This window comes from Oryx dammah, unplaced genomic scaffold (genome assembly GCF_014754425.2).
Source record: "Oryx dammah isolate SB20612 unplaced genomic scaffold, SCBI_Odam_1.1 HiC_scaffold_5, whole genome shotgun sequence".
Lineage (NCBI taxonomy): Eukaryota > Metazoa > Chordata > Mammalia > Artiodactyla > Bovidae > Oryx > Oryx dammah.
Genome location: NW_024070189.1, coordinates 16,750,794 through 16,774,625, shown reverse-complemented (window position 1 = coordinate 16,774,625; position 23,832 = coordinate 16,750,794). Strand labels below are relative to the sequence as shown.

General features: G+C 39.2%; 1 protein-coding gene across 5 annotated transcripts in view; it reads right to left on the bottom strand.

Annotated features, from left to right (window-relative positions):
* KIAA0825 (KIAA0825 ortholog) overlaps positions 1-23,832 on the bottom strand; it is a 434,350-nt gene that overhangs the window by 187,458 nt on the left and 223,060 nt on the right. The gene's annotated exons all lie outside the window — the stretch shown is intronic.

Below are 23,832 nucleotides of genomic sequence, written 5' to 3'. Positions count from 1 at the left end.
GAAAAGGACTTAGGCAGTGGAGTCAACCATCACCTTTGACTTAAATTCCACCCTGGTAGTGAAAAAACTGTGTGACATTCAGCAAACCCTTATCTTCTTTCAACCTATTTCCCTAAAAATATGACAAGTGGTTAACACAAAGTTTTGAGAATTAAAAGTTTGTGTAAAAATGTATAGCATGTTGCCAATCAAGTAACAAGTGGTCTAAATGTCTGAGGCTCCGTAGGCTTTCCTTTAGAAGACAAATTTCTTCACATTTTAAAATACGTTTTCATTGGATAGTCAAGAATATTCTTGGGTGGAAAGCAGCTATGAAGAGTACAGATCAAGTTAAAAACTTCTCCAAACTATGTCATTTGAGAAGCTATAGTTCATTCTTACAGTTTAATTAATAAAATCTAAAAAATAAGCAGACTGGATTTATAACTTTGCTGTGAGGGTATAAAGTTATACTTCAAAAATGTGAAGAGACAATAAAACCAAGAAACAACAATTAGTCAAATATTTTTAAAGAGCTATTTATTAGAATAATGAAAGAGAAAATTTACCTTTTAAGCATTGCTACTACTTAACATTTTAAAAGATTCCTTTTGTATGCAAATGACAATGGGACAGTCTGATTTTCTATATACCATTTATAGAGGTTTAACTGTATATCATATAAAGCTTCCAGTTTCATCCAAATCTACTGTTAAATTACCCATGTAATTATCCCAGTAGAAATCATTATACTTTTTATTATTAATTTTATTAACACTTTACTGGTAGGAGTCTGGGTATATTAAAATGTACTTCTCAGAGTTTTTATTATGACAAGTAAAGGGAACACTTCTTTATTATTTTACAGGGGGAGGAGTGTGTAATTACTAAGCCACTAACAATATATGTAAAAAATAAATGGCCATTAGGCTTATTTCAAAGCATACTTTTCAAAGATTCCAATGGCAGCACCTTTATATATATAATTCCATTAAAATGAAGCTAATTCATTTCTGTATTCCACCTATGATGAGACTATGATGTGACAGCTCTTTCTTCTAATTTCTGTCAACAAGCGTAGTTACTAGAAGTTATGCATAAATGTACACAGATAGGAAAAAGAGGTGGGAGAAGGGGAAATTTAATGAGGATGCTCAAAACTAATGTTTTCAGAGTAACAGGAACATAGAATATTGTATGTAAATGGAAATTTCAAAATGCTTATATATCTTTTAGTTGGAATTTTAACCTTTATTATGTTTCATATATACTTTACTTTCTAATCATATAGCATTATTAACTGTTCTCAATCAAATTAAATTCAGTTAATAAAGGATCACAGGTAAGACACTGATTGAAATTTCGGTACTTCAGTAAATTCTCAGTATATAATTCTCATTCTTCTATTCCCTTTCCACTATAATCCTATTGATTCTCCAACTAATTTCAAATCAAAATAAATACTTACTAAGGGCTTCCTCTATGCATGTATCTATACCAAGAGTAAGTCAATTTGATTGCTTCTTAACCAAGAATTCCCAGTAGAATCCTGGGTATATAGAAGTCATATAAATATCAGATAAATATATAATAGCAGATGAAAGTGAAGGAGGACAGTGAAACAGTTGGCTTCAAACTCAACATTCAAAAACCTAAGATCATGGCATTCAGTCCCAACACTTCATGGCAAATAGATGGGGAAACAATGGAAACAGTGATAGACTTCATTTTCTTGGGCTCCAAAATCACTGCAGATGGTGATTGCAGCCATGAAATTAAAAGATACTTGCCCCTTAGAAGAAAAGCTATGAAAAAAAAATAAAAAAAAAAAAAAGAAGAAAAGCTATGACCAAGCTACATAGCATATTAAAGAGCACACACATTACTTTGCCAACAAAGCTGTCTAGTCAAAGCTATGGTTTTTCCAATAGTCAAGTATGGATGTGAGAGTTGGACTATAAAGAAAGCTGAGTGCCGAAGAATTGATGTTTTTGAACTGTGATGTTGGAGTAGACTCTTGAGAGTCCCTTGGACTGCAAAGAGATCCAATCAGTCCATCCTAAAAGAAATCAGTCCATCCTAAAAGAAATCAGTCCTGAATATTCATTGGAAGGACTGATGCTGACGCTGAAACTCCAACCCTTTGGCCACCTGATGTGAAGACCTGACTCATTGGAAAAGACCCTAATGCTTGGAAAGATTGAAGGCAGGAGGAGAAGGGGACGACAGGGGATGAGATGGTTGGATGGCATCACTGACTCCATGGACATGAGTTTGAGCAAGCTTCCGGAGTTGGTGATGGACAGGGAGGCCTGGCATGCTGCAGTCCACGGGGTCTCAGAGTCAGACAGGACTGAGCAACTGAAATGAACTGATATAATATCAGATAAATACATATATATGTAACTACAGAAATTATAGAAATATCAGAGTTTGTTCAGTTTTACTTAGATAACTATGAAATGGGCCACAAATTAACTCTTTATTAATTTCTAGTTGCAAAAAATTCACCCCCACCTCCCACATATCCCTACTCAGTTCTTCCAAAGTAACTTTTCAATATCAAGTTAAGGTCAACAAAAGAGTAGTAATCAAAATGCTTTTTGGTAATTTATATATAATTTACTAATATTTTGGCAGAGTAGAGATTAACAAGGAATGTGAATTAGAGTATGATTCACTAAAGGACATAAACTTTAATCTCTATTTCCTTTTTCACACCCTGGTTTATTTAGTATTTATTTTATCTTTCCAAGGGACAGAGAAACAACTAGACTTCTCTGTTGATGCATCATTAAAAAAATACAAAGAGACTAAAACCCAATTAAAATTACGATTTCTTACAGATCAAAAGAAAAATCCCCAAATCAAGCAGTTTACCTGAAGTAAAAATTTCTTTTAGTTAGAAATAAAAGTATTTACATGGTTCTCCCATTAAAACATATCTACAGATATTATCTTCTTTGTGAAAACACTTCTGAGTGCACAAATCAAGCTAAATACATGCTAAGAAAATGGATTTTCACTACTGCTAAAGCCTTGACACAGGCCAGTTCAATCCTCCTTCCTTTCGTGTAATACAAAAGAATAGATCCTTAAGATAAAGGATATTAAATAACCAATAGAAAACAAAATGAAAAATAAAAACACTAATGGAGATTTTTATGATAGAAAAGGCCAAATTTCTTTTTCAAGAAATTTAAATTTTATGAAATTAAAATAAACATTTCGTAGCAGGCTTGGAGGAACGTTAACATCTCAGAATCACATGTTAAAGACAAAAGAGTTGGAATTTTGCTGTGTTAAAATGTTTATGGATGGGTCTAGTTTGACAGTTTAGCCTGTCGGATGTGACTTTCACAGTCTGTTGGCAGTTTGTAGGCAAGCCATCACACCTGCGACGCTGTGGTTGATTAATGAGTCTTTCAGCTCATTGCTACCATCTGAAGGAGGGCTATGGCCTTTCTGAGCTTCACTGGTTTATTCGCCTTAAACTGCGGTCCTGCTGAGGTATCTTCCATAAGAAAATCACACCTGGTTAAAGCTAATGAAAACTTCAATATGTCATTTTCTAGACAAGTCAAAAAGCATGTAAAACTAGACAAAAGATGTATTCAAGTAACATGAATGTAGTTTTGTCATAACCTGCCAATCCAAAAAGTCACATCTAAAAAGTTTTCCTATGACATATTTCAGGGTCGACTTGTAGAGTGGTAATTCTAAATTCTCTGTACTGTAAGACGGCTTCCAGCTCTTATGCTACACACTCTCCCTATCTTCATCAGAACTAGGAAGGTTCTAGTTCCCGACCAGATAGCTGTGTGGTTTTAATTGTCTATAGATGATCAATCCCACTGGGAAATTTTTAGGCCTTATCTCAAGATTCTCACCTTCCGTTGTTGTGTCTGGTATTCGTGACTTCTTCTCGAGTGCAAGGCAGCACTGCTACTGTTTTCCCAAAATCTTGCTCTAGAGATTGAAAGGGCTTTTAAAACAAAACCACGTAATGCCCTCCTGACACTCGTGAAGTGTGAACTAGAGAAGAGGCAGGTCTCCTGGGAAAACAATCTAGTATAAGACGAAACGGTGGGCAATTGAGGAAACATGGAAGACAGGACTCTTTTTCTCAGGGTTTCATTCTTTAGCTTCATTTTTGAATCACTATGAATTTCCAAAATTTCAATAACATTGAAATAAATAACTAAAATGTATTTTTAAAGTAAATACTTATTACTCTTTAATCTAGATTTTTTACCAGCATTCCCTTCCACAGTTTACGTATTTTATACAATGTTTAGTTTTAATTAAGTGACAGAAAGACTAACAAAATTCTCAGTACCATCAATAAGTGGGCACCTAAAATTCACAAGTTTCCGTTTTACCAGTCACCATTTTCTGACTTTTATATTTTTATCACAATCACTGCTACTTCTCCAATTGCTTACTTGATGCCTGTATTAAAAATTATGGAATAAAAGATATTTAGTGGTGTACTAATCTTGTAATGTGGTGATATTTATTTGGAAGGAATGTTTTTGGCTGATAAAAATATTGATTCCTTCAAGAACTTAACAATGTCAACAATGACTTTTAAGCACTCATGTAGTATTTGGTTATTTCAACAAGTTTTCAAATTATTGTATCAATTGTTTCTATTTTGGCTGCAAAGTTAAATCACATGGAAAACTTTTAAAAAGTACCAGTGAATGACTGTGCCTCTCCTAACAAATTCTTTAGTTGTTTTTTTTTTAATACTTTTCCCAAGTAACTATTAATAACATGTGTCCATGATTAAGTATTACTGCACTGTATAATAATCCTCACGCTCATTTTGCTAATCTAAAAGCATAAAAAACTTAATCCTACCAAGGAAAAGAGATTTCTCAAACTAAGCTGGAAAAGAGTCATCAGTCTTTAGGGTTCTTAGATCTATTATTTCAGTTTATAAGAAAATATGCTGGACTATGAGACAGAAACCCTGGGCTTAAGTTGGTGTTCTGCTACCTACTAGTTCCATGTCTTCAGTAAGGCCCTCAAGACAAATATTTCCTAAATTATAAAATGAGAAAGTTAAGAGGTCTTCCAGCTTTCAAAGCATGTTCTCAAATAATTTCCAAGGGTGCAGAGTGCTGTTCTTAAATATGAATCAGAGAATCATTTGATTGCATAAATAAAGTTTAGACTTAAGCCACAATGAACAAATGTGCATTACAAAAGCCATCACACTCCTCTCCTGTCTGTGGCAGACATTGCTAATTGATCTCAGCATTACAGAAAAAAGGGCTTCCCTGATGGCTCAGATGGTAAAGTGTCTGCCTGCAATGTGGGAGACCAGGGTTTGATCCCTGGGTTGGGAAGATCCCTTGCAGAAGGGAATGGCAACCCACTCTAGTATTCTTGCCTGAAAAATTCCATGGACGGAGGAGCCTGGTAAGCTACAGTCCATGGGATCGCAGACAGTCGGACACGACTAAGCAACTTCACTTACTTACAGAAAAAAACAAAACAAAACAAAACACTCTCCTGGAGTTTTCACTCATGATAAAAGTATATTCTATTTGGGAGTTAAGTACTTATGCAGTGTTGAAGGAGTTCAGGACAGGCACCTCAAAGTATGCTGCTTTGGTGTATTGATTATTTTGAGCTGAAGATATCTGAAACACAGCCCATACAGGGAGAGTTCTCTGAACTCTCCTATCTCTCTAAAGACAGATTCTCCGAAAGGAACTCAATTGCCATAAATCCCCTTCCCAGATGTATCATTAACCTGGGAAGACTGATTCTTCTCACAGGAGATTAGAGGTTAACACCACACCCAGACAAACTATCTGGGTTTGTCTGATAAAGTCACAAACTATCACATTGTTATTTAGTTGCTAAATTGTGTCTGTCTCTTTGCAACCCCAAGGACTGTGTAGCCTGCCAGGCTTCTTTGTCCATGGGTTTTCCCAGGCAAGAATCCTGGAGTGGGTTGCCATTTCTTCCTCCTGGGGATCTTCCCAACCCAGGGATCGAATTCACATCTCCTGTGTCTCCTGCACTGGCGGGTGGAATCTTTACCCCCGAGCCACATGGGAAGCCACACAAACTCTCACACTTCACAGTATTCTTCTAAAAACTGGTTCTTCTTTCCTAAAAATCTTTTACTCTCCCATAAGTGGCCTACATTCCTTCTCCCCTTCATCTGTTAAGATGATATAAAAGTTCTCAAATCTCACCATTTTGGAGGGTATTCACTTTTTCTCCCTGGCAATACACCTGTGCAAGTAATATTACAGACAAACAAATTTGTGAACCTTTTTCCCTATTAATCTGTCTTTCTCTATTTATTTTACAGACCCAGCTATCAAACCTAGGAGAGTAGAGGGACATTTTTCTGCATCTCCCTTGGTTTCTTTAAAGAGATGATGTAAACAGAGTAGTCAGCAGAGGACCAAAAATGTCCAGAAAGTATAAAAACTTGTTAGCACAATTCAGAAAAAGGATACCTGACTCACAATATGTGCTTTAGGTCTTAATGGCAGGCATAGCCTCATGGAGAGATGGTTCACTCCTACTCATCAAAAAAAAATTTTTTTTGTTATAACCTGGATTCTGATGTCAATTTACCTTGAGGGAGAGAATGAATAGATCTGCTTCAAGTTGTATTTTTCACTGTAAGTTGGTAAGACAGAGCTCTAGTTTTACACAAGTCTCTATGAGTTTTAAAAGACACTTACTCCTTGGAAGAAAAGTTACGACCAACCTAGACAGTATATTAAAAAGCAGAGACATTACTTTGCCAGCAAAGGTCCACCCAGTCAAGGCTATGGTTTTTCCAGTGGTCATGTATGGATGTGAGAGTTGGACTATAAAGAAAGCTGAGCGCTGAAGAATTGATGTTTTTGAACTGTGATGTTGGAGAAGACTCTTGAGAGTCCCTTGGACTGCAAGGAGATCCAACCAGTCCATCCTAAAAGAAACTAGTCCTGGGTGTTCATTGGAAGGACTGATGCTGAAGCTGAAACTCCAATACTTTGGCCACCTGATACAAAGCGCTGACTCAGTGAAAAGACTCTGGTGCTGGGAAAGATTGAGGGAAGGAGGAGAAGGGGAAGACAGAGGATGAGATGGTTGGATGGTATCACCGACTCAATAGGCATGGGTTTGGGTAGACTCTGGGAGTTGGTGATGGACAGGGAGGCCTAGTGTGCTGCGGTTCATGGGGTCACAAAGAGTCAGACATGACTGAGCGACTGAACTGAACTAATGAGCCAGTATTTCTATGAAACCATGTTATCAGACTTTCAAAGCTGAAAACCAGATCACAGACTAGGATAGAAACACCTCTAAAATCATGTCCTGTCCAAGGGGTCAGCTGGTCCTCTAGTGAGGCATTCAGTGAGAAAAACATGAATATAGAGGAAATAAATAGTTTCCAAATGAAATATTTTCTTACATAAACTAAGAAAAAGGAAGCTTAAAAATATGCCAAAACCTTTCAATTTTTGCAGGCTTTTTCCCTCCATATTTATAAACAGTAACTTATAAAATGTTGCACTGATACAGTAAGATGAGAGCCAGTGCTCTCTGAGGGCAGGACCCCCATCCCATTCACCCCTAGATGCCATCTCTCATGATAAATCCTTTACCAGAAGACAGACTAGTCACACCATCTGCTGCCTCCAGGGAGATATGTTGCACATTTCAAAGTATGGCAATATTCCACCATAGCATAATGAAGAAAATGAAAAACATATTAGCAACACTGAACACTTTGGGGAAATTTCATTTTCAAATTGTGTGCTGTTTTGCCTTGAAAGAAGTAAAATTATTAAATAAAATGTGTGAGAGGAAGCAAATATTCCTCCTTGTAGCAAGATTACGAATGCTTTTACTTTGTGAAAAATAACAGTATTTCCAACAAATGCATTAAAGTCACACATTTAATCCACGTTCTTGGAGTTGTTATGAACAAGCATCTATCACCGAAATGCACGTCCTTTTGCTAAAATCAAATGTCAATCCTAAATTCCCTGTTAGATTATTTGCTAAGTGAGAAAAAGTAAGCATTTAATTAGGAAACAATTCCACTTAGTTTCTTCCTCAGAACTCCTTGGGGTCTAGAGCTGTGGCTTGAGTCCATCTCGGATCAGCCAGTTCAGAGTAATAAACATGAACAGTAGACCATATCTCATCACAACCTCTCCCGGGCATTCCTACCACTGTCAGTACGGTTCAGAGAGAAACAAGTACCGAATAACAGGCTGTCCAGCTCCAGAACAAGCTGCAAGTACACTGAGAGATTAAGAGCAAAACCAATCAGGGGCACTTCTCCTACTTGACCAAGGCCAGTGTTAAACTAGCACATCTCGTCTGAAGAGTCACTCACCAAGAGTGCCCTCACCAAAGTACATCCCATCCAAGCCATATAACTATAAGGCCAATAGAATTTTTGTGACATACTACAGGGCCATTTGATCTACGAATTACACTGGCCCCAGCAATTGCTTACACACGCCTGAAAACTTCAGGGTCAGATGAGACCAAGGATTCAAAAAAAAAAAAAGAATCTGTAACTCCTTCAATATTCCCCAGTTATGGGCCAAAGTATGGGCTTCCCTGGTGGCTCATTGGTAAAGAATCTGCTTGCCAGTTCAAGAGTCGGGGTTTCAATCCCTAGTAGAGAAGATCCCCTGGAGAAGGGAATGACTACCCACTCTAGTATTCTTGCCTGGGAAATCCCACAGAGGAGCCTGGCAGGCCCCAGTCTATGGGGTCACGAAGAGCTGGACACGACTTAGCAACTGAGCAGGTATATGTGAGCCGAAGTAGGACAGGTGCCCCCCTTCCCCCCCACCACCCCTCCCTCAGTTCAGCCTCTGATTTTGTCCTGAGCAGTCTAACACTGATTTGCTGTGCTTATATGTTACAAATGGAAGTGATTCAAAGGGAAAAATTCAGTGAAGAGACTGATTACTCTAGCCAAAATAAGCAGCATGACCACTGCTCACCCTGGGTCCCTGGCTGACTCATGTTCAATCCTCACCATGCAGCTCAAGTATCACCATATCCTGGGTGGATTTCCTGACGGCTTCTGCATTCAGTGGAGTGAGCGCTCCTTTCCCCTGACACCTTCCACTGCGCTTGCATGAACCTCTGTTGTACCCATAGCCACTGATTTTTCAAGTCTGTCTGTCTCTACTAGATTCTGAGTTCCTTGACAACCAGGGCTGTGTCTGGCTTATTTCTTTATCTGCTGTGCCTAGTGACTATTTGATGGATGGATAAATGAACAAACAGGCACAGGTCCATCTATTTCCTCAAAGTCTTGCTATACAAAATAATGAAATAGAAGCATTCTTATAATCAACACAGTGGTTTTTGTGGGTTATATAATTCTTTACTTTCATCTGCTAGCAAGTATATTCTCTGTATAATAAAATAACAAGAGCCCAAACTGTCGTTTATACAAAGTTATCTATTTCCAGGGAGTCCTAACTCTTTAAGTCCTTTACAGGTCTGACTAGCTGAAATGGACAAGTGGATATTCATCACTAGCTCAGGCTGAGCCAGATGAACAAATTTGGCAAAGACATAATTCTGATGAAAAGAACTTTCTTGGCAAGTGAGACAGGCAAACAACAACAAGCCTTTAACCAGCTTACTGACTTCTTTACAAATCTGCTCAGCCCAGACCAATTCTTTTGTACCCTAGGACTCTGACTATTAATAGATTGTAATTCATTAACCTAGAATTGTCAATTATTTGACAATAAGAGATCCACTAGCTTCCAGGTTGGTTGTTAAATCCCACATGTCTTTGTGACTTAGAAAGCTTTTTTTTTTTTTAACAGAAAACTGGAATATTTTAATCTATTATTTTTTTTCTAAATTGTAGCATTTAGACATCTTTTAAAATTCCTGGTAATTTTTTTTTTCTTTTAAAATTCTATTCAGAATGATGACTTAATGCTCAAAGGATATTTTAAGGTTTAAATGAGAATAAAAGAGGACAGATTTGTTACCTCAAGTGAGTGGCACTACGCAAAATGAGGGTGAACAAGCAATGAGTTAACTTTTACTTTACACAACATTTGTATTGTGTGACATCTGCTGCTGCTGCTAAGTTGCTTCAGTCCTGTCCAACTCTGTGTGACCCCATAGACGGCAGCCCACCAGGCTCCCCCGTCCCTGGGATTCTCCAGGCAAGAACACTGGAGTGGGTTGCCATGTCCTTCTCCAATGCATGAAAGTGAAAAGTGAAAGGGAAGTCGCTCAGTCATGTCCGACTCTTTGCGACCCCATGGACCGCAGCCTACCAGGCTCCTCTGTCCATGGGATTTTCCAGGCAAGAGTACTGGAGTGGGGTGCCATCGCCTTCTCCATTGTGTGACTTCTAGTGATCATATATTTAATTGAAAACAGTTTAGTAAAATATTCAATAAATGAGTTAACAAAGCCTCTTTTTCTGGTCATCCTTTCCTTACCTCAGTAAGGTCTAAAAACAAAAGGAAAAACCATTCTGAAACAGTAAATTTAGACTGGAAGCCAAAAGGCATGACCTGCACAGTCCTACGCTTTCATACTCTGCTTTATTGGACGTGTATCAAGTGGGAGCTCGAGATGTCCGCTGTCTGAGTGCTGACAAGAATATCTGGGGAGACAGCTGACGGAAAACTTTGGCGACCATCACAACGTATCACATACTGAACATCAACAAGTTTAACCATTTGTAAATGCCGGAGGATTTCTGAGAACGACAGAACTGGAGAGGGCTTTGATGGCAGGCCTGAGCTGGTTTTCGAAGGGAAGACTTGGAGGATGACGATCAAGGGAAGCAGAGGGGATAAGCCTGGGCAAAAGTGTAGCTGTCCTTAACATGAGATGTGCTTGGCTTCTGAACAGACGTCCTTGTCCTCCAACCACATGGGTTGCCTCGCCTCTACTCCATCAGTGACTGGAGGTGAACCTTAGTCCTGGTCAGGAAGTGATGAGTCTCTTTCTCTGAGGGCAGATGTCATATCAGTTTCATCATGGATACTGATACTCTCGACACAGACTCCATGGCTAGATCCTGATTTCTGAGTAACTCAAAATCCACAGCTGAACACAGGATCTGGTGCCCAGCAGGTTGTTAATGTTCACTGAATTAATGTCAAATACTGGCCTTTTTGGGCCACGCCTTCCCTGCCTTTGGCCCATAAACAGTCAGACATCAACTTTCTGAGCTCATCCTTTGCCTTGAACCCAGACCATGTATCACACAGCCAGCAACTGATAAACAGTGCTCTGGACGGCTCTTATCGCATCACGGCTTTTTGTCCTTGGCCCTCCCTTCCTCTACTTTGCAATTATCCGGAGGCTTGTCTGGGGTATGTCTTACAATTTTATCCTGGCCCCTTACAGCCTACTCTGGTCTGCCCAAAGAGGACCAAATAATAGCTAAAAACGAGAACAATTCATATTCATAGGACATTTCCTATGTTTCGGGCTTTGTACTAAATACTTGCTACAGGTTAACCTTTCGGTCTGCCCACTCAATAAGAAAAGTGCTGCTAAGATCTCACTTATACAAACAAGAAAAAGGAGGCTTAGATAAAGTGGCAGAGGAAGATTTTGAACCACGGGTTGTCATGCAATGATTAAAGGAACAGTGGGTTCTGCTATAAAGGAGGCATTTGGTAAGTGGGAGGACTAGATGATCAAAGTCTTGACATCGGGGCTTAGAGGAGTTTCGGGCAATGTGAAGCCAATGTAAATTTCAAGTAGACAAGTAGCAGAAAAAAAAAGATGTTGAAAAATTTTTGTATTTCACTCTACTTCTTAGCGCTTTGAATATCTGGTAATTCGTAAAACAAGTTTGCCGGTATCTTTTTATTCTACCTTTTGTCTATGTGCGTTAGAAGTAATTTACACACTCCTGATGATGTAACATGGAAAAAGGAAACAAAGCAAGGATCTGAAGCAACGGAGCAATGGCTAAACTGTGATGCATTAATTTGATATAATGCTAGCAACCCTATGAATTGTAGCCCCCCAGACTCCTCTGTCCATGGAGGTCTCCAAGCAAGAATCCTGGAGTGGGTAGCTATTCCTTTCTCCAGGGGATCTTCCCCATCCAGGTATTGAAACACGATCTCCTATATTGCAGACAGAATCTTTACTGTCTGAGCCACCAGGGAAGTCCCATTAAAAATAAAAATTGATGAGTGACAAAAATAGTTTTGTGAAGAATTTAGAACCTACAACTTTAGATGGATTCCTTCCTCATTGTGGCTGGAAAAAAGGAAGTGTGTTGTGTACATAGCAAAAGGACTTGGAAAAATGAAGGACTGAGTCTGGGTGGTGAACTTAGATTATAAACATACTATTTCTGTATTTTAAAATGTTAATGTTGTTTTCAATAACAAAGGAAAAGTTTAAGGAAAAAACATATTAATGCAGCAGACATAAATGGATAAGAAGTGAAGGCAGGACATCTAAGGATCAGGAGATGAGGGCATTGGATTTTGAGCAGAGGAGCATTAAGAGAAAAAAGCAGTGGCTCTAAGAAAAGTTCAGAGGGAAAACTCGGGGGCATGTGGTGTGTAACGGAATACAGATGAAAGGAGACTGAAATTTTGCAAAGTAATTCAAGGTTTCTAAGCTGAGGGCAGGAAAAAAAAGTTAGTTCTATGAATAGAAATCACCCAACTCTAAAGAGGAATTTACCTGATGAAGATAATTACGATGTTAAGACAGACTTCTTTATGATATGAGAGTTACTACATTAAAATATCCTTACAGTGAAAAAACCAAGTGTATGTGATCTGGAATCTTATTGAACAATTGAAACTGAAGCTACAGACGAATTAGTGCCATAGATTTAGAGGTTCATATTGGTGGACCTACTCCATTCTGATGACATGTCATTTAGCTAGTGAAAGTGAAAGTCACTCAGTCATGTCTCTTTGCGATCCCTTGGACTATACAGTCTGTGGGATTCTCCAGGCCAGAATATTGGAGTGGGTAGCCTTTCCCTTCTCCAGGGGATCTTCCCAACCAAGGGATCAAACCCAGGTCTCCCGCATTGCAGGTGGATTCTTTACCAACTGAACTATGAGGGAAGCCCATTATTTAGCTAACACAACAATAAAATAAAATAATAAAAAAAAAGAATTTGGATGTTTTTATCTAGGTATGCTCTCATCTCCCTTTATTGTATTATACCTTGCCTTTACATTTTGGTTTTATTTGTGCAGCCCCTGAAGGTATCTGACCTAAGATAATCCCTTAAAGTCATTGAACTGAATGATTTAGTTTAAAAAAAAAAGAGGTGGGAAGGATATAGAGAGTTGGAGGATGAGGAGACAATGTCTAAGGAGCCTCTACTAGTATCTGAGAAGAGTAAGTCAGAACACCTGTCTTTACACGAATTCCAGAAAGGGATATAGATGTATAACTGGGGATGGGAGCCAAGAGAATAATCAATAATAGGAAAAAAAATCTTTGAATCTGAAGGAGATCACAATATTGAAGGTGCTATGAAAAACCAAAGATTCACACATGGACACAATCTCATTTCAGAATGACCAGGGGTAGCTGGTGAGGAGGAGTTACTTAATAACACCAAGAAAGCATGGACACGACAGGGATATGAAAAGAAGGACTGATCAGCCATCAGATTTCCTGTAGGCAGTATAAAATACAGAAGGATGTCGTTTCTTTATAAAGTCAGACATAACTGTACCATACAACCCAGCACTCCCATGCTTAGGTATTGTCCAAGTGAAATAAAAAAAAAAACCTAGATTCATGCAAAACCTGTACATGAAAGGTTACAGAAGCTTTATTCACAATCACCAAATACTGGAAACAACCCAAAGGTCCTTTAACAGGTACGCTGATCAACAGACAGTGCAACATTTAGGCAACAGACTGCTATTCCAGAGGAAGAACAAGAGAGCGCAAGAATCTCAAACACATAATGTCGAGAAGCCAGACTGGAAAGGTGACGTACTGTATAAATCTCTTACAGTGACAAGCTTGAAAGAAAAAAAAACAAACAGAACTATAGAGACCAGAGCAGATCAGTGGTTACCAGGGATAGGGATCGGGGAGGAAATGAAATTGGAAGGGGTCAGCACAAGGGAATTTTTTGAGAAATGGGATTTTCTGTATTTTAATTATGCTATTAAATAACTTCATGCTTATTTGTCAAAACTCAGAATTGTACACCAAAAGAGTGAACTTTATGTAAAATTTTTAAAGTTAAAAAAATACAAACTGATTTTAAAATACAGGCTCTGCTGCTGCTAAGTCGCTTCAGTCATGTCTGACTCTGTGCAACCCCATAGATGGCAGCCCACCAGGCTACCCCGTTCCTGGGATTCTCCAGGCAAGAACACTGGAGTGGGTTGCCATTTCCTTCTCCAATGCATGAAAAGTGAAAGTGAAGTCGCTCAGTCGTGTCTGACTCTTAGCGACCCCATGGACTGCAGCCCACCAGGCTCCTCCATCCATGGGATTTTCCAGGCAAGAGTACTGGAGTGGGGTGCCATTGCCTTCTCCTAAAATACAGGCTCTGTTACATCACATAAAGGTGAGCAGTAGACGAACTAAAGTGAAAATTTTATTAGCAGAGCTTGAAGGGAAGGGGAAGAGGTAGTATAAGTTAAATCCTCTATTGCAAGGAGTCCATTCTTATTAAGCTGATAGATTAAAAAAAATTAGTGGTGTAACCTGTCACTTAGATTTATTAATCAAAAGAAATAAAACCAGAAATGGTTCAAATGGCTGCAAGTACAGTGGAACCTGTGTAATTGAGGAGCTGGGGAGAGGATCTTTCAAATTTTATGTCTTAAATTCCTGGGCCATTTGAAATCACATACGTGTATAGCTTATAGTTTATTACAAAATAAATTTCAAACTTATATTAATACAACTATTGTGGGTGCAAAAACATCTTGATTTAATTTTTTCACCAGATCTTGTATTATGGAAAAATAAAATTCAGAGTTACACCCCTAAGGTACTTAAAGGTGAGATTTTCATTTACAGTATAAGAAAGCACTATTGGTATCCTAACTAATTTTGCATACAACACATTACAAACATATTATAATAATGTTACTATAGTGATATAAAATATTATATAAAGTGAACAATTTTATTAGCTGTTCAGATTTGTTCTTATACTAATTATGTTTAATAGAGATCTACATTTCTCTCATAATTATGTCATAATAAACATATCTTCAAAGAGATAATTTCCTCTCTCTATGTTGATATAGCAACAAAATAAACAGAGATATTCAGTGCTAACCAATAAGCCTAAAAGCAGTCAATGTTCTTTTCATCTACAGCCAAACTGAATCAATGGGCCTATGACAGCTACTCCTGGTAGAAACTATGCTGAAACTTTTTTGCAGGAAAACATCACAGAGGCTTTGGGGTCTGAACAGAATTTGACAGGGGAGAGATTTAAAGAATAGTTATTGAAAAAAGAATTTACTCCATTCAAGCAAGTTTTTAATAGCTTTTGATCTGTTGCAAGAACCCCAAAGTGCCAGTATGTGAATGCATAATTAGGTAGGAGAAAATTCATTACAAAGTGAATTTTGGTTCAACTTGACAAGCAAAAAATTCTCCCATGGCTGCTTTTGAGAAAATTATTATACCTTCCTTTCATCAAAATGTTGCCAATTCTGCATTTCTGTCAATAGCATTTAACGTATTTATTTAGGTTGTCTGTTTTCTACCTCGTGAAGTAATATAGAGTGCTTTATTTAAATCTCATCCTTGTTAACTTACATAATACACACACACACACACACACAATCTCTCCACATGTAACAGAATCACTCTTGGCATCCCTACTGTGGAAGCCATGGAAATGCACCACTCTCACCTCCTGCTGCAGTCAGCATGGGAAGTGAGGGCCCTCGAGGTCACTTCTCTGCATCTACTGTGGCATTTGTGCTCAGGCCATGCTTCTCCCAAGCGGGTCTCAGTCCGTGTCTGAGCGCAGCGGATTTATACTACCAGCCCATGCTTGCAGGACATGGGGCTCTTCCACTGTGTGACTTAAGCTCAAGGAGTCCTCCTTGGCCTTGTCAACACTTTCAGAGATCCACTCTGTTATCTGAGGCTCTTCCCACCTAATCTTCCCCCCTGCCCTCCCTCCTTTCACAGGTATCAGATCAGCAACTGGGTTTTCTCCTCTTTGTCCTCCTTGTGCATTTTTTCTGTTAAACCTCATGGACCTCTAACCCCTGCTTGGAGGATTTGAACTGACACACTCAGTTTGAAGAAATGATAAGCATGGCACCTTTCTATAAATACCTAGGCCACACTGTCTTCAAAGAGAAAGTATCAGAGTTATTTTTATGAATATTAGGAATGGATTTAGCTGGGCCCCCAAGCTTCCTTGGGAATGTCTTTTATATCAGTGATGTATAATCTCCTCAATCTCTAGCAGTAGTCTCTAATCTGGTCTTCCTTCTTTTAAATTATCCTACCCCTCCACCACATTTATTATTAATATCCTAAAGTAGCTTTACGTTTCCTATCACTCCTTTACTTACGGGCTTTGATGATTCCTTCAAGTCCAGTGGTTCAAGTCCAGAGTTCTCAGACCTCAGACCCTCTATAACCTAAATGCAGCCAACTTACTTCTCAAGTTTTAATGAGAAGAGTGCTTTCCTCCTCCAAGGCAAAGGATTGGAGATAACATAAACAAAACCGAAGTTTAGGAAGAAAAGCTGGGAGGTTCATTTCAGGTTATTTTATTTTTCTTGGTAAATAGGTGACGGCAGGGCAGTTGCTGAGAGGGATATAAGAGTTGAAGAGGGGAGATAAGTATTGTGATAACCAAAGTGGAAATTCCCAATGAACTAAAAATATGGTGGACTAGCACTCAAGGACACCCTTCAACATTTGAAGGAGTAACATAAGCAAGGGCTTCCCTGATAGCTCAGTTGGTAAAGGATCTGCCTGCAATGCAGGAGACCCAGGTTTGATTCCTGGGTCAGGAAGATCCGCTAGAGAAGGGATAGGCTACCCATTCCAGTATTCTTGGGCTTCCCTTGTGGCTCAGCTAGTAAGGAATCCACCCGCAGTGTGGGAGACCTGGGTTCAATCCCTGGGTAAGGAAGATCCCCTGGAGAAGGGAAAGACTACCCACTTTCATTCTGGCCTGGAGAATTCCATGGACATAAGCAAAACTCTAGAAAATTAATAGAAGTGATTAAGAACGTGGAGCGTGAGCCAGAATCTGAACACCATCGCCTAGAGCTCAGAGCTGTGTGTCTTAGATTCCTTATCAGGATAATAAGGGTAACACAGTATGTCCTTTATAAGGTTATAATTAAATGTCTATGTAATTGGCAAGTGTCTTCTGTTTGTCACCAGTACTTATATAGTGCATATAGGAGTAATTTAAAAAAAAAAACACATGTTGACCTACAGGTACAAATCTGCAGTGATGAGACTAGTGTACCTCATGGTGATTACAGTTAATACTACTCTATCATGTCCTTGAAAGTTGCTGAGTAGATCTGACATGTTCTCACCATAAAAAAGAAATAGTAATTATGTGAGGTGACAGAGGTATTAGTTAGCACTGTAACCATTCTGCAATATATAAGTGTACCAAATCAACACCCTGTACACCTTATTAAACTTACACAGAGCTACATGTCAACAACATCTCAATAAAGCTAGAAGAACCTGACCAGGAATACGGTGCAGTATTGTAGATAAAGTACCAGATACAGAATCAGAAGCCTTTATTTTGCCTTCCAGATGCTAATGTCTGTGATCTTGGGCGCATCATTTTGGACCCTCACAAGTACCTGTCTCTCATTACCTAGTAGTAATGAGGATCAAAGGGGAAGATGTCTGTGAAAGTACTATATACATAGACAAGTTACCACTCAGGAAACAATGCACATTGATGGGTTTGTTTGATTCATGTACCAAAGCCCTAAGCCCTGAAAATGCTGAGGATCAGAACGTTAAATTTCGGTATTGCAAAGACACTGTAGACAATCTCTGTCCAAAAAACATGCTGCTTCGGGAATTAAAAATGGAAGGGAAGCCTGCTCTTGTTAGGGAAGATGGTGATGGTATGTAAGGTCAGAGTTTGGGGTATTTGAGTGGAGGTGGGAAAGAAAGGGTTTTCCAGGGAATGAGAGCTTGGGGGAAAAAAAGACCACATAGGAATGCCATGGCATATGCGATGGATGTAATGGCTCAGGGGTGTATATTCGTAAAATCAGCTTCCTCTTCCCTTAAACCCACCTCTCCATAACCGGGCAGCCGGCTGCTGCGTCAGGAATTTACTGCTCTGAGCAGCCATAAACATCGTGCTAACGGCGGCTCCACCTGAGAACAGTCATTGGAGAGTGCCGTATGTGTTGCTCAAGGCCAGAGACAGTATTTCCTACCCTCTACACACCACAGGATAATCCAACACAGCTGAGAAGCACTTCGACAATTATTATTATTAAAAGCAAGCAAACAACTCCACAGATCCGTGGCTCTTTTAAAACGTGTCTTCTCATCTCCCTTTCCGCTCAGATGTATGGCTATTGTCCACCTGGAAAGGCCTCCCGGTGATAGCCAGAAACCTGCCGCCGCCACCCCTTCTGCTGTTTCTGCCATCACATTTAATTGTGTTTGCTCAACTCGAAGCTAAACTCATATGCAGTATATTTAGATGGTTAAAATAGCAGAGCGTTCCACTGTCTTCACAGGTTATTTTCGACACCACAATTCTTGCGAATTAGTTTGGAATAAATAAGGTAAAGAGAAAAGAAGCGACATAAATTTGTTCCAGCGGCAAAGAAAACAATATCAAAATGGCAATCTGGAGATTCGCCACGAAGGAAGGAATATAGAGTGTTCCTTTTGGTGAGCTCTCCTGCAAATGCAATCACCATCTCATTCGACAGTCTGGATTTATTTTAAAGTGGGTGAGAAAGAAAGCAGGAAAGTAATAGTAAGAAACTGTGAAAAGCACCTTTATTATTTCCAAAGATCAATGTACAATCACTGTACTTAGTCTTATAGGGCATTAAAGGTAAAGGTGTAGAACTGATATATATGTTGATTTTCTTAACCTCTAAGGAGTCTTTATTTTCCACAATGGCAAACCTTCTAAGTTGAAAAACATATATCATCATACATATTCAGGATCTCTTTTCTGAGGTCTCAGCTACTACCTATTTCTTTAAATGCCTTGAAAATCACAAATTTACAAAGGTTTGGTTGGATGTATTTTTGTCAGCTAACTCCATCTTACATTTTTCAACGTGACTATCATTGAACAGATACAGACCCTACCACCCCCAAATGAAAAGACTTCTGAATCTGAATCGTGGAGTAAAGAACAGACTTTGTTGCTAAAGAGGTTATGGCTTGAATTGGATCAATTAATTAAAAGACCAGTGTTCTGTGCTTTTAATCTGAGCTGAACTTCACATAAAAAAACCAGGCATTTTAAACATACAAAGCTTAATTAACCTGCTTTACATCCAAATGAATGAATATGCACATAGATAACTTTTTACTTGAGATTTTGCAGGACACACTTCGTATTCCAACATGCCTATTGATCAAACACCACCTTTAGAGAATACCTACTCTGTATTCATCTGTCAAGGGCTGACTTTTTCTCTGCATGCTTATTCCTCATTTGCTCGTTAATTAATTCAACAGATATAACTCAGAGCCTGCTATGTGCCCAAGGGCTATTCTAGGCCCTGAAGACACAGCTGGAGTTAAGACAGACAAGGCCCTATTCTCATTGGTTTTCCTTTCCACTGAAGAGGCAGGGGTAGGGGGATGTGGGGGCAAGCAGGAGTTAAGTGACAATAAACAGAAACTATGATTTCAGATGGTGATAACTCAACTGAGAAACCACAGTAACACAGACTTGGAGGATCACTTTAGACAGGTGATAAGCCAAGACCTATCTGAGGAGGTAAGACGTGCCCAGATAGACAAGACGGCACCAGCCATGGAAGCTGCTGAGAGAATTACAAGTACCAAGACTCTGAAACAGGGAAGAGCTTGGAGAATCCAAAGGGCAGGAAAGGCAATGAACCTCGAACATCAGGAATGGGAGAGACCTGTTTTGAGATGAGGGCTGAGAGTGAGCAGAAGGCCATTCCTGGACAAGGACTCAAGCAGCCAGCCACTGCAGGGTTCTTTCTGATGCTGGAGTCAGCACAGAGTCCGCCTGCGGAACACAGGTCAGTCTTGTCTCAGATACTCATATTATCGGCACCACCGTATCTCCTCTTTCATGTACATGAACTTGATCTTTACCCACTACGAGCCTCACTTGGTCCTAGACCCTCCTCCTTGCTCACGTTTTCACTGTGTGTCTTAAAGACCCGTGGGCATGCTGCCTGCCCTCTGACCTGACACTTGTTCTGACCCTCATGATTGGTCTAGGCCTGGAGTTTACATAACCTCCATGGACATAACTTCAGGTATAACCTGTCTGGACCACCTCCCACCTCCAACTCCCTACTACTAATCCCAAATGACCTTCACTGGTGCCTCGCGAGACACTAACACCGCTTTGTGCCAATGCTACTACTTCTCTAAGTATGTATTGTCTTTTCAACTTTCAAAGCCAATGCACATCTTCCTTTAACATCCTCTTGACTGTGGAGACAGTGGCTGACTTTATTTTTTGGGGCTCCAAAATCACTGCAGATAGTGACTGCAGCCATGAAATGAAAAGACGCCTACTCCTTGGAAGGAAAGTTATGACCAAACTAGACAGCATATTAAAAAGAAGAGACAGTATTTTACCAACAAAGATCTGTCTAGTCAAGGATATGGTTTTTCCAGTGATCATGTATGGATGTGATAGTTGGACTATAAAGAAAGCTGAGTGCCAATAAATTGATGCTTTTGAACTGTGGTGTTGGAGAAGACTCTTGAGAGTCCCTTGGACTGCAAGGAGATCCAACCAGTCCATCCTAAAGGAGATCAGTCCTGAGTGTTCATTGGAAGGACTGATGTTGAAGCTGAAACTCTTTGGCCACCTGATGCGAAGAGCTGACTAATTTGAAAAGACCCTGATGCTGGGAGGGATTAGGGGCAGGAGGAGAAGGGGACGACAGAGGATAAGATGGCTGGATGGCATCACCAACTCAATGCACATGAGTGTGAGTGAACTCCGGGAGTTGGTGATGGACAGGGAGGCCTGGCGTGCTGTGGTCCATGGGGTCGCAAAGAGTCGGACACGACTGAGCGACTGAACTGAATTGACTGAAAGATGAGAAAATCCACAGCCGAATAGTTGAGATCACTTTCCTAAGGTCAGCTCACAACAGCTCTGGCCCGAGAAGTCAGGAATCCTGTTTTCCCACCTCCATCCTGCTCTGGAGATGAGGGAGGTCCCGTCTACTTGGGGTAATCAAATGTTGAGAGAATAAATCCACAGATGGTCTGCTTATGATGTTGAATTTGAAGGCCAGGCATAAAGGAATTTAGGAGGTAAATAGAAAGGATTCCCTCCTCGACTTTTTTCAAGCCTGTAGATTTGAGTTCCATTTCTTTGTAAGATTATGTCCCCAGACATTTGCAGCACCATGTATGAACTCAGCCATAGTGCAGAGATGGGTTAGTATAAATTTATTACCAATTAAAGAGAGAAGAAAAAGAAGTAACTAGATGTTTAGTAACTCTGGGGGAGAAAAAAAAAACAGCATATTCAGCTAAGTTGCTCTAGGATTTTGTCTTTGGCTCTGCCTACCAGCAAAGATCATAGGTGTAGGTACAAAGTATCACTTTTTGGATATAGGATAGTATCTATAATCCTCATTTTTGAAGTTCAATACTCTGTGATCTCATTTTCAAATATGTAATTTCAAATAACAATGCTGTAAAAAATTCAACGCACTATTTGTTTTTTAAATTGGCATTTCAGATAAATCCAAACCAGAGTCTCTCAGAGAAAATAATTGGAAAAAAATCTTCCTTACCAATTCAATATTAATCAGGTCTCACAAATAACATTCTTAAAATAAATGGGAAAGTGCTAAAAGAGATTAAAAACTCTCAGATGTCTTTGATTCTTCTAAGGTAGCTCAGTTATATTCATTGTATTCATTGTAGCTTGTGGTATGTGGTACCTTAAAATAGAACGCCTTTCATGCCATTTTTATAAGAATCTAAGAAACAGAATCTAGCTGTTTCCGTTAAAAATTCATGACCCTTTTCCAAGAGAACTGTTTTGACCTGTGACTACTTCTGGCTAAATTTGTGAGATTTCTTTTTCTCCACTCATTCCTGTACATAATATCTCAGGGAAATAGAGTGTAATAGCTATCAGCCTAATTGAGGTATACCTAAATTTGTTAAACAAAAATAATATGCAATGTGGGGTAAAACACAAATTCACTGAAAACTGAATATTATATAGAGCAAATATAGTAAGTTTTGAAGGATGTGTTGCCCTTACAGTACCATTTCGTGGATTGGCAGCAGGCAATTCACAACTGCAAAACTTAGTAAAATATAATACGGCTAAATCTACATAAACTCAAAACTTCCCGAGTATCAGGGGGGAAATGATTTATCTTTCCTAGTTTGTTTCCAGATAGCCAGTTAATACTGTGGGGCTTCCCCGGTGGCTCAGTGGTAAAGAATCTACCTGCCAACGCAGGAGATGTGGATTTGATCCCTGGGTCAGGAAGATCCCCTGAAGAAGGAAATGGCACCCCACTCCAGTATTCTTGCCTGGGAAATCCCATGGACAGACGAGCCTGGCGGGCTACGGTCCATAGGGCTCCAAAAGAGTCAGGCACGACTTAGCAACTAAATAACAACAAACATTATGTAGCCATAGGTTCATCAGAAGACCTGGTCTCTCCTCCCACCTCTCCAAGCAACTTGGGGACAAGACAGGAGCACCCGTGAGGACGTGTGCATTAACAGGGTACACTCTGAACTACGCCCTAGCCCTTACCACCTTGCCTGCCAGGTGGGAAGCCTGCTGAGAGAAAACTCTGTTCTCGATGGGGAAGTTTCTGGATTGCTCAACTTTGTCCATGATTGGTGGGTGAGCTTCACTCAGGGGTGAAATATTAGGAATACCACAGTGACCGCACACTTTAAAACTACAGTTTTGTTTTTTTTTTTGGCAACAAAGCTGCCTTTAAAAAAATAAAAAAAGAAACCTCCATCTGGGAAATACCAGAATCTCTCTCTCAAGATATTTCCTTATACGCACCCAGATTTCTCAAGGATGAATTGACAATTCTACTATGTCACTGTCTCTAAAGTCTTTTATGAAAAATGATGCTTTATATTATTTCAAAATGATAAAATATATTATACATCATGAAGACATATAGAAGTAAGTATAAATAAACATAATACCTGAAGAATAAAAGCAACCACACATATATATTTTATATAAAAATGTGATAGTTGATAGGAAAAACAAGCTTAAAACTTACACTACTGTTTTCACTGAAAACCTTGAAGGTATGGGGAAAAACATATTTATCTAAAACATAAAGAAAACATGTATACCTTTGTGCAAAATAAATCACATGTATAGACTCCTCAGCTGAACTCGCATCATCATTTTATTGCGTTGTCCTGGGGTGCCTGTGTATGCGTGTGTGCACGTCTATGTGTAAAGTAATATGCAACAGAGACTATAGCAAGACAGTGCCAAAATGACTGACTGCAAAGCAAAAAATTCAATCTTGACAGTTTTACTTATATGTTTCCTCTGATTAGACCAGCTGATTTGGCTTGGCATTTTGTATGCATTCATTAAATGGTTGTAAACAATGAATTATAATGACATTCAAGTCAATAACTTTGGGTGTTTACAATACTGAACTATTACATACA